The following is a 12,298-nucleotide window of genomic DNA, read 5'->3' as shown; positions in this document are numbered from 1 at the left end:
GAGATATGAGAGCAGCAATGCTATACCAGATGGCTGTTTTGTTGACTTTCAGCTCTGGGAAGTCAAAATGCTAGGTAGAGTATGTTTAGGTTAAGGATATAATTAAGATAAATGCAGGAGACTGAGCCATGAATGGCTTTGGCAGATAAATCAAATTGCTTTTTGTTACATGTTTGTTATGTTTTATTTTACTCTGTGTTCTCACCAGTTTGTCTTCAGGTAAGCTAAAAACTAAAAGACAAACCGATTACTGCTGGAATATCAAGAGAGAAAGCTGTGAATAGTGCAAAAATAAATTGTTTGGGTTGTTACCTTGACACCCAGAAAGCATTATATATTTGGCTCAGATTTACTTATTCATACATGTCTTGTAATCACTTTGCATTTTTATATTTTGGTGAGTAAATAAAACCACACCACCTCTCAGCTTAAACTAATGCCACACTGTTTTACATAAACTGAGGTTCCATTATACATCCAATTAACATTCAGGCACTTACACAGTTATATATAATCCCTATGTGAGAAGTAATTTTCTTACACAATACTCTGTCAACTACCACAATACAACAAGAACAACAACAAGATTACATTTGTATAGCGCCTTTCATGTCGGGAGGACGTCCCAAGGCGCTGAACAGAGTACAGCATTTCAGACCCGAGCTGGGGTCAGGGGATCAGAAGGGAGGGGAGAGGAAGGGGGATGGCTGATGGCATGGTTGAAAAGGAGGGTCTTGAGGAGGGATTTGAAGGAGGCTAAGGAGGGGGCGAGGCGGAGTGACAGGGGGATGGAATTCCAGAGGTTGCGGTCAGAGTGGCTTAAGCTCTCCCGCCAATGGTGGGTCGGGGGACATGGAGCAGGACAGAGCCGGCTAAGCGGAGGGAACGGGCAGGTTGGTAGGGGGTTAGGAGATCGCAGAGATAGGGTAGGGCGAGGCCATGGAGGGCTTTGTATGTGAGGACCAGGATCTTGAACTGGATCCTCTGAAGGATAGGGAGCCAATGGAGTCGGGCGAGAGTGGGGGAGATGGGTTCACGGAGTTTGATGCAGGAGAGGACACGGGCTGCAGAGTTCTGGATTATCTGCAGTCTGTGGAGGGAGAAGTTGGGAAGGCCGACAAGCAGGGCATTGGATGGTCGAGCCTGGAATTGATGAAGGCATGAACAAGAGTTTCAGCGGCCTGAGGGGTGAGGTAGTGATGGAGTCGGGCAAAGTTACGGAGGTGAGGGAAGGCAGAGCGGGTCATGGTTTGAATGTGGGGGAGTAAAGACAGTTGAGGGTCGAAGAAGACACCTAGGTTCCTGACTGGCTGGTGAGTTGTAGTGTGCAAACATGGAGGTTGATGCTGCCAGAGCCTGAGGTGCTGAGGCGCTGGCGCGAGCCAATTAGGAGGGCCTCAGTCTTGTTCACATTCAACTGTAGGAAATTTGCCCTCATCCAGGACTTGATGACCGAACAATAGGTTCAGTGTTGCAAAGGGCTATAACAGGATAGAGAACAGGAAGTATTTCATTACCCAAAAGGCAATTAACAACTGGAACACATTAGCAGGAAGGGTGGTCGAATCCAAGATGCTGAACTGATATTTATCGGTTTTGCTCACTGATAGGATGTTGTTACTGACTATTCTGAAGCTTGCTGTTTAGATCCTGTGTTATTTATAGCATGGCTCTCCAAGTTGCTCTTTATTACCCTAGCAGATCCCTGAAGATCTGTAAAAGTCAATCATTGCTCAGCAACAAACAGAAGTAATGCTTTTTTTAAAAAAAGTCTTATCGCATGTATTTTGGTGCATAGTTAACTTGAAGTGAAAAGAAAATGGAAATAAAATGTGTATGTGCTTGAATATTTTGAGTGAAAGGCACAAAGATTGCGAATTCAAAATAAAAGGTAAGATATCAAATCAAAAATGACTAACGATTGACTGAAACCAAGCTGAACTCAACAAGAAAATTACCAAACAAAAGCACTAAACAAAAGTTTTATTATTTTGTCATGTCTTTGCTTACTTATGGATTTGCCATTGTAACGCTACATAAATAGAGTAAAGGAACTAATAATGTCTGATACACGTAGAAACCCATCACCATGATCAATTCTACAAACCAGACTGAGAATCTATCTCTATTGAGACCTAGGTATCATTCTCTATTTTACATTTACTATTGATATCCAGGCTGTAAGTACATGTTAGAAACAATTGAGGTGTGAACACTGATCCCTGTGAGAATCCACTTAATCTCCGCCCATTCTGACGCTAATCCGCCTGTCACAATAACTCCGCTTCCCACATTTTATCAGCTTTTTATCCAGTCCAAGTTCTCCCCTGGATACTTTGTTGTTGTTATTGTTATTAATACTTGTGGAATTTTTTTTAGGCATCCTTCTTGTGAGATTTTATCAAAAGTCCTCTGAAAGTCCAAGAAGAACATGTTCAGAGAAAGATCTACTATTTACTTTGTCTGTAACATCCTCAAAAGAAGTCTAGGATCTGCTCCTATCAGTTCTACTCCTATCGATAGCAGTGGACTGCTCATCTGTCTCAGATTTGACTTCAACACTGTAGTCATAAACCATAACAAATTATTCCACAATATTCTTGACAGCAAAACAAAAAAAAAGACTTTACATTTAAGGCAAAGGGAACAAGGTAAATCTGTTGGATAGCTGCTTTGCCATTCTGCCAAATATCCAGAGAGAAAAGACTGAGGCTTTTAACAGGAGTTCATGGAACACTTAGTGACAAATCTGATACTAAAGAAGGTGTCCATTCAGTCCTCTAAATTGTTAGACAGCTAATCAATGTTGCTTTCAATCTGGATGATTATCAATCTCTGTAATATCCTATTTAATGGAAGGATAAAGTATAGATTTTTAAATACTGGACTGTTGAATTGTAGTAGCATCATTTTGGTAGCTGATGAATCTCTCCTTGTACACCCATTCTATGGTCTCTAATAAACCATGCAATACAATATGATTACTTCCATTAACACAAGTTATGGAAAATGTGGTAGATTGCTACAATGTCACAGATCTCAGAAGACCGCCACTTGTATAAGTAAAATCACAAATGCAATATAACAACCGATTAACCAATTGATTAACCATCCACGATGATGTAAAATGTGCTGGTTGAGATCTTAAGCAGAATCTCAAGCAAGTTTTGTACAGTTTCTTTTTCACACATTTATTAAAACACCCAATGAAGACCAATTTAACGATGTTGCAGACGAATGTCTAAAATTATGCGAGGTTTAATGTTAACATCCGTGTTCTCCATATCCCAAAAATAAATCATTCAAATATGGTATAGTTTTTCTGAGTTGTGTTCTGTTTTATACATAACATTCGAATGTGGTGGCTGTAATATTTAGGTCTAACTGTTTAGTGCACCTTGATGTCTAATTTCTTTATTGTACCGGCATTGTGGATGTATGAATATATCCATATATACTTTATTTCAACTGAATAATCATTCATTATAATAAATAACTTTTGACTTGTAACAAGTTTAAAGGAGCACTGAATATATTTATCATTCTTGTATAGATGCAATTAGCAGTAACTTGAATGTAGAATCAAATTATTTTACAGCACACAAGGAGAAATTTGCCCCTATGCCTGCTCTCTGAAAGAGCAATTCACTCCCACTATCTCCCTTTTGTTGATCACTCCATCCTTCTCTCTGTCTTACACATCTATGTGGTTTTTTTACATGGAGACATCTCAAAACGCTTCACAGGATGTACTGTAATGTTTAGTGACTGTGTATTTTGTAGGTGAATATCAACAATATTAGAGTTTCAGAGTTAATTTGCTACACCCCTTTGTAGAAACTTGCAGGGAAATGTTTTCTACAAACAAGTATTCCAAGTGAATGATGTATGCTGGAAATTTTGAGAATTCTGACAGAGTATGACTCACCTCTGTCCACAGAAATTATAATAATATTCCTTACATTTGATATATAAGCTCTTTGAGAGTCTCGGCGACGTGATAAGGCGCTATATCAAATGCAAGGATTATTATTATTAAATAGTGCATTTCATGTCGGGAGGACATCTCAAAACACTTTCACAAGATTTATAGGATTTAGTATAAAGTGGAGTGACTGGCTATAAAGCGTCATTTTCTCTCTAATCTATGAAAACAATACGAGTATCAGTGTCATCCATTTGTACCTAACTGCTATAATAATAATAATCTTTGCATTTGATATAGCGCCTTATCATGTCTTTGAGACGTTTCAAAGCAGTTCAACAACAACAACAACAACAAGATTCCATTTATAAAGCGCCTTTCACGTCAGGAGGACGTCCCAAGGCGCTGCACAGTTGGGTCATGACCCGAGCAGGGGGAAATGGTCAGGGTGAGGGAAGGGAGGGAGCGAGGAGGGGGAAATGGTCAGGGTGAGGGAGGGAGCGAGGAGGGGGAAATGGTCAGAGTGAGGGGAGGGAAGGGAGGGAGCGAGGAGGGGGAAGAGAGTCGAGAGGGGAGCTGAAGGCTCGGTCAAAGAGAAAGGTTTGAGACCGGCCTTGAAGGAGGAAAGGGAGGAGGCAAGGCGAAGGCACTGGGGGATAGAGTTCCAGAGCCTGGGGGCTGAGAGGCTGAAGGCCCGACCACCGATGGTAGGGCGGTTGGGGCGGGGGACGTGGAGCAGACCGGAGCCAGAGGAACGGAGGGTACGGGCAGGTAGGTAGGGGGATAGTAGGTCGGAGAGGTAGGAGGGAACAAAGCCGTGAATGGCCTTGTAGGTGAGGATGAGGATCTTGAAATCAATCCTCTGGGGGATGGGGAGCCAGTGGAGGCGAGCGAGGTGGGAGTGATGTGGTCCCGAAGCCTGGTGCGGGACAGTACATGAGCTGCAGAGTTCTGAATGACCTGCAGCTTGTGGAGGGAGGTGGCGGGAAGGCCGGCGAGGAGAGAGTTCCCATAGTCCAGCCTTGAGGTGACAAAGCATGAACTAGGGTTTCAGCAGCGTGAGGGGTGAGGTAATGCCGTAGTCTGGCGATGTTCCGGAGGTGATGGAAGGCGGTGCCAGTTGTGGTGCGGATGTGAGGGAGAAAGGACAACTCAGGGTCGAACAAAACGCCGAGGTTCCTGACTGGCTTTGAGAGGTGGAGAGTTCACAGAGTATAAGCTCTTTAACCTCATGCAAAAGTTGAATGGTCGATTCTGAGCATGAGCATGAGCTACAGTGAGGTTCAAGGTGATGAAATGCCGATATAATAATAAAATCCTTGCATTTGATATGACACCTTATCACGTCTTTGAGATGTCTCAAAAGCGCTTCACAGAATATATTGTAAAGTGGATTGACTGTGTATTTTGTGGATGAAATGCGGAAGCCAATGCGGCAGCCACAGCACAGCAGTGTCCCACAAACAGTCGTGGATTGAGTAACCAAATAATTATTGTTGGATTTTTTAAGGAATTGTGATGGTTTGAGAGCATGAGGGAAAGGAGGTGAGAGGGAAAAAAAAGTTAGTGTGAGAGTGTGAAGGTTATAGCACTAATTGTTTCCTAAATATACTTTCCTAAAATTATGATTTGTTTCAGTGATTCTCGCAGCTTTTTAATGCAAGAGTCTACTGTCCTGTGGTCCAATCTGCCACGTTTCCCTACAAATACACAGACACTACAGAAATAATGGAACAAATACGCAGTCACTGCATTTTACAGAAACTTTGTGAAATGCTTTGAGATGTTCCAGGTACCAGGAGCTACATTACATGCAAGGATTATTTATTATGTAATTGTAAAAGGATTGTTTCTAATTCTAGCTAAGACGAGAAGGGTTGCTTATCCCATCTATTTTATAATCTTGAGCTAGCCAGGTCCATCACACAGTTTTTATTCACAGAGAATCTTCTTGGCTTCATCTTTTTTCAGTTCAACTCTATTGATTAATCTAAAGAAAAGAGTATACTTTCATCCTAGATTATCTGCTCTTCTTTGACAAGCTGCTTTAAGAACTTGCTCCTTTTGAAGGAAAGCCATAATGCTGCCAATTATAGGGAGCGAGTTGTCATCTGATGTATATTCCTACCTCAGGCAACATACGTACTCCACTTCAATAGTGAGAGATCAAAGTCAATGGTTAAGGTGAAATTAATAAGATGCATTAAGAAACCAAAGGAATATTTTCCTTCAACATCTGAAATCCCAAATATTGTATATTGTTTCTGTTCAAGTGATTGTAAAAATAAACATATGAGAGACCCAGAAGAACCCTCGCATTCGTAGGCTTAAGACTATTGTCTACAAATTTAAGATTGTACAAAATTTTGGAAGTACCTCTTGAATTTAGTCTTTAGATTCAAAGGTTTTTTTTTGTTGGGGACTGTAAAAAATCAACTTCCATATCAAGACTGATTTAAAGACTTTTCTGAAATTCAACATGTTCTTACATTTTAAGACAACTTAAGACTGCGGTTGTGGGAAATTTCAGCCTCTGGAAATTATCTGAGTCGAGCTTTCAAAAGTGCTCCCTGTGCTCCGTGTTTCATGAGGCTAATATTATAGGCTGCTTTCAGAACCTTGTCTAATTTTCGAAGAGCAATTTTATTAGGTTTAGCCAAGGTTTTTGCTTTGCTGTATTGCAGTGGTATTTCTTTACCTGCTGATTCTAATGCAAACCAAGTAGAAAATATCCAGAATACTTCCAATTACCTCCTCATAATAATAATCAACATAAGTCCTGCCTGCCTGTGAGCATTAAAGATCCCATGAAATAATTTCAAAGGAAAAGTGACTTTCTCCCCATGCCCTAGCCCTTCCAGATAAATTGGCCATTCTCTCCATGGCTGTTTGTGGGACTTTGCTGACCCTAAAATGCCTGCCATGTTTGCCTGTAAAACAGTCACAAGTCACATTATACCTGTACAAATTGAAGCAGGAAGTATTGGTTCTTTCAAACACAGATTAGACAGTTTTCTTTGAGGAAATAACATTATGGGATATACTACATAGGTAGTTTGGGACAATATGTGCGACCACCAGGAAGGTGGAAGGGGAACCAGATGGACTTTGGTCTTTTTTCTGAAATTATAGCATTTCCTATGTTCTTAAGTCTTTGTCATGAAATATAGTTCTGTCAGTTTTCAAAGTATATAAAAGATAATCTGTTACCCAGAACAGTAGCATAAAAATACAGCAAAGGATGACCTATCTACTTCATATTTTTTATTAAGTATAATTAAACTGTCTGCTTTATCAGCAGCAACGTCAATATTGATATCACACTTTTAAAATCTCACCTCAATACTTCCTGTACCCACTAGAGGGTACCATTCCACTCATAAAACACTCAGAATACACTCTGTATTGGATTAAACTCACATTGTTCTTTTCGTTAGGTGTAAAATATAATTAATGTAGACCGTCCTTTTAATTTTTATTGTTAATAGATAAACTGTTTTTCATTATTTAGCATTATAATTTCTTAAATTTCAATAGACACTAATGTCACTATTTATTGCTTGTATTTTAATTTACAAATCAAACAGCGATTATTTGCCTTCTATCTGTTCCTTATTTAATGTGATCCAGAAAGAACCACTAAAAAATAACACATCACTTAGTTAAATTTTTTTAAAAAACAACCTTTTCACGTAGAAACACATTTTGCAGTAAATCCTGTTAAGAGTCTTTCACAGGTTCACAAGATTAATTTGATTAGGAAGTTCCCTTGGCTCATCTGATCTCATCCATAAACCCTATTTAATCTCATCCTTAAAGCTTTGACAATGTGATAAGGGGCTATATGGAAACAAGTATTATTTTTGTTTGTTTCTAGTTTATATGATTAATTAATAATTAATAAGTAAACATATTTCTAATTTAACAAATGCCACATGCAAATCTCACAATCCAATTTCTTAATGATATTACCTAAAAGAGAATTCCTATCAAATTCCACTTGGGATAAACCTACACTGTACTTCCATTTGTAATTCCATATTTGCATGACTTAGAATGTTTATTATTGAATATCATTAAGAATTACCACAAATAAGACGTTGATATTCACAAACCAGAATTTACCAGAAGAAACTCAGTTTGTGAAAATCACATTATAGACCCCAATTTCTCTTTTCAGCTTTTTCATTTAATTCTATGTACAGTAACATAAAATACATATACACATACTTGTCTCAATCTTACTATTTCTTATATTTGATTATTTCCCTTTAAATAGCCTCACCTCCACTGGCTCCCCATCCCCCAGAGGATCGAATTCAAGATCCTCATCCTCACCTACAAGGCCATTCACGGCCTTGCTCCCTCCTACCTCTCCGACCTACTGTTCCCCTACTTACCTGCCCGTACCCTCCGTTCCTCTGGCTCCGGTCTGCTCCACATCCCCCGCCCCAACCGCCCTACCATCGGTGGCCGGGCCTTCAGCCTCTCAGCCCCTAGGCTCTGGAACTCTATCCCCCAGTGCCTTCGCCGCCTCCTCCCTTTCCTCCTTCAAGGCCGGTCTCAAGACCTTTCTCTTTGACCGAGCCTTCAGCTCCCCTCTCGACTCTCTACCCCCTCCTCGCTCCCTCCCTTCCCTCCCCTCACCCTGACCATTTCCCCCCTGCTCGGTCCTGACCCAACTGTCCAGCGCCTTGAGACGTCCTCCCGACGTGAAAGGCGCTCTATAAATGGAATCTTGTTGTTGTTGTTGTTTAATTGCTGTCTCATGAGTGACAACCTACCAGACATTTGTGTTTTAGATTTGCCTGGCCTCTGCAATATAGAAATACAGACACTGAAAATGACCAATACAGACTGGAAGCTTCATGGAATTGAGATTCAGTCAAATGAGAAAATCAGTTCTGGTGAAATATTTATTGTACCTTGAGAAGATTAAATAAAGATGCCAACAACAATAGAGATAGCAAGTCTGGGAACAAACATCAGAGGACATAATCTAGAAGTTGTCAGAGAGGAGACAGGAAGATTTGAAGGTCTAACCAACATGTCAGCTTATCTGGAGGCTGCATCAGAGTAGACACTGGGGGCAGAGCAAGTGGTTTCAAATGTAGCATTTGAAACAGATATGCGTAGATAGAAACTGGTGCTGGTGGATTCAGGAAAGCATTGGACTTATATTCAGCAGACTATCTCCACAGGTAAACATGATATACTCTGCTGTCATGGTGTCATCAAAAAAAGAAGGGAGTTTTTCCTGGTGTCCTGGCCAACAAATCTTTTATTTAAATTGGTTATTCACCTTCTGGCTGCTTTTTGAGACAATGCTTGTACAAATTGACTGTCATGTTCACTTACAAATACAGTAACTGCATTAACACGAATTATTGTGAAACGCTTTTGAGACAATTCGATATGATATGGTGCTATATCAATTGCAAGGATTAGTATTACTATCTAATTCTCTAATACCCTCGAGAGTTTCTATGTCCATTGATTTTCTGCCTGCCTGCCTTTCTTTACCCAAAATAAGGGTAAAACAGGAAACATCTTCCTCTGCTCCGGCTTCTTTGCATTTGGCTCCAACTTCCTCACCCTTCCTGGCCTCTTTCTTATACTAACTGAACCAATCTTGCCTTTCAGTTCAACCCTCAGCTCTCTTACCTGCTTCATATTTGATTCCTGATCAAGACCGCTTTCTGTATTTTCGCCATTACCTGTCACTATCATAATAATAATAATCCTTGCATTTGACATAGCGCTTTTCACGTCGGGAGAAAATCCCAAAGCGCTTCACAGAATACACTGTAAAGTGAATCGACTGTATATTTGTGGGCGATCATGCATCCAATGTTGCCAAAGCCCTCATTCTCACTTTCGTCACCTCACCAGCCTCCCCAGGCTCCCCATCCATAAGCTCGTGCTCATCCAAAACCTCATACTTGCATGCTTGTCACCCTCAAATCTCTCCACTGCCTCACACCAATGCCTGGAACCATCTCTGTAAAGAGTTCTGAGATGTTACTCTAGGTGAAGCATAATAGAGGGTGACCAAAAAGTAATGATATCATTGCAATGTCTAATAATAATAATAATAATCCTTGCATTTGATATAGTGCTTTTCACATCTTCTAGATGTCTCAAAGCGCTTCACAGAATAGACTGTAAAGTGAATTTACTGTATATTTGTGGGCGAAATGCGTCAGCCAATTGCGCACAGCAGTGTCCCACAAACAGTCGTGGAGTGAAATGACCAATTTATTACTGTTTTTTTCTTGAAGGATTATTATCAGGCGTGTGTAGTAAGGAAACTTGCCAAAGGCTTCAACCTGCCGGGAATCAAACCCAGGTCTCTCGCTCGCAAAGCGAATTCTCTAACCCCTGAGCTACAGGACTCCGGTCTAAGTAAAGGTCTAATAAGTCTTAAAGAAATGATGAAGAAATAAAGAAATTATTATTAAAATAAATGATATCACAACTTTTTGGTCACCCTGTATATAAGTACCAGTTGTTGTTAGAAGTTATTATTATCATCATTAATCCATAAATAGCAGCTTCTATCTATACACAGTGTATGCCTGTGTATGTCAGGATCAGCCTCCTTCTTCAGCAGCAGCAATGTCCGAAATATCGTCAACTATATTTTGGACATTGCTGCTACTGAAAAAGGAGGCTAATCCTGGCTCTATGTTCCTCAGAATGGTAAGCATGCGAATACACAATCCGTACGCAACATCTTTCAAAAACAGAAGTCGCTGGGAACACTCAGCAGGTCAGGCAGCATCTATGGAGAAAGGAAAGTGAGTCAACGTTTCGGGTCCATGACCCTTTGTCAGAACTGGGGTATGTTGGTAGGGAGAAGCTTTTGAGGCCTAACAGAGTGGGGGGAGGCAGGGCAAGGAAGGCAAAGGAGAAAATGGGGTAGCGGACAGGGATGATAGGCTGGTCCGCCTATTTGTTGCAGTTTTCCCCCCCTTTGTTTTGCATTAATAACACCTCTTTAACCCATCATTAAAAGCCTCTCCCTCCCAACATGCCCCAGTTCTGACGAAGGATCATGGACCCGAAACATTGACTCACTTTCCTTTCTCCATAGATGCTGCCTGACCTGCTGAGTGTTCCCAGCGACTTCTGTTTTTGTTTCAGATTTCCAGCATCTGCAGTATTTTGTGTTTTGCAACATCTTTCAATCTCCCCCACCCAAAAAATCATGAAAAAGTTATTATTCACGTAACTTTCGTTCACAAAGCAGGTTCTGCCCTACATGTCTCCTCTGCACCAGTGTGAAGAACGGGAGACTCCAGCATCAAAATACCAGCAGCATCAGATAAGCCATATTTTGCACAGCCATAAAGGCAGCAAACTGTCCATCTACTTCTCTTTTTCTCCTCCATCAGCTTGCTGCTGGATCAACAGGCATGACTGCAGAAGAGAGAATGGAAAGACTTTAACTAATGCCATGTTTACATTGTTCTAACATTGGTCATTAATCCACAATTATGTGCATGTGTATTTGTTCTGGCCTAATATTTTAGAAAGAGGACAATGGTAAATCTATCTCTTCAACCTCATTTATGGTCACCTACACCTTCCCCGTTTCCCTTATCCCACTCTCGTGGAGCACTCTGAAACATTATTCTGTGTTAAAGGCACTGCATAAATGCAAGCTGTTGTAGTTATTGTTGACAATAAGACTACTGCTTAGGGTAAATACATACTTCCAATATCAAGTAAGCTTCCCATTACTGCTCAAGTTTAACCTCCAGTTACTGGTGGCGCAAATATTGCTCCTGGCTGTGCTTGACAAGAAAACACAATGTATTTCAGCAGTATGGTTTATGATCGTGTGAAAGTGATCTGAATTCAGTATGGCAATAACATTGTTAATTTTAGGGACACGTCACTCACCATTGACTCATTGTCAATTAGCTCACAATAAAGTTCAGCTTCGTTTTGAACTGATACAATTTAAAAGTAACATAAATAGTAAAACTCATGGAACCACCAGCCGAGAAGGCACTTTTCAAACGTAAACCACCTCCTCATCTCAGTCACTTTTATCTACCCACCCACATACTCAATACACAACCTAATGCCTACAGGCAGAAAAGAATTATGAATCAATCCAAAAATAAAACACTACCATTTTTCATTATTTTAAAATCTTATAAAACTCAAGTAGTGTTACTTTTTTTCTTAGGAGGCTTATTATTTTAAAACGTACTTCTGATGAGTCAGTGATTTTGTGACTCATTAAACTGGGCAAATTATTTATTTTGTGGTTTATATCAAAGAAAAGTAATAAATAGTGACCTGCTTGCATTTGATATAGCACCTTTCACATCAGGAGAACACCTCAAAATATTTTGTAGG

This window comes from Callorhinchus milii, unplaced genomic scaffold (genome assembly GCF_018977255.1).
Source record: "Callorhinchus milii isolate IMCB2004 unplaced genomic scaffold, IMCB_Cmil_1.0 Scaffold3, whole genome shotgun sequence".
In the NCBI taxonomy this organism is placed as follows: domain Eukaryota; kingdom Metazoa; phylum Chordata; class Chondrichthyes; order Chimaeriformes; family Callorhinchidae; genus Callorhinchus; species Callorhinchus milii.
This window is presented reverse-complemented; position numbering follows the sequence as displayed.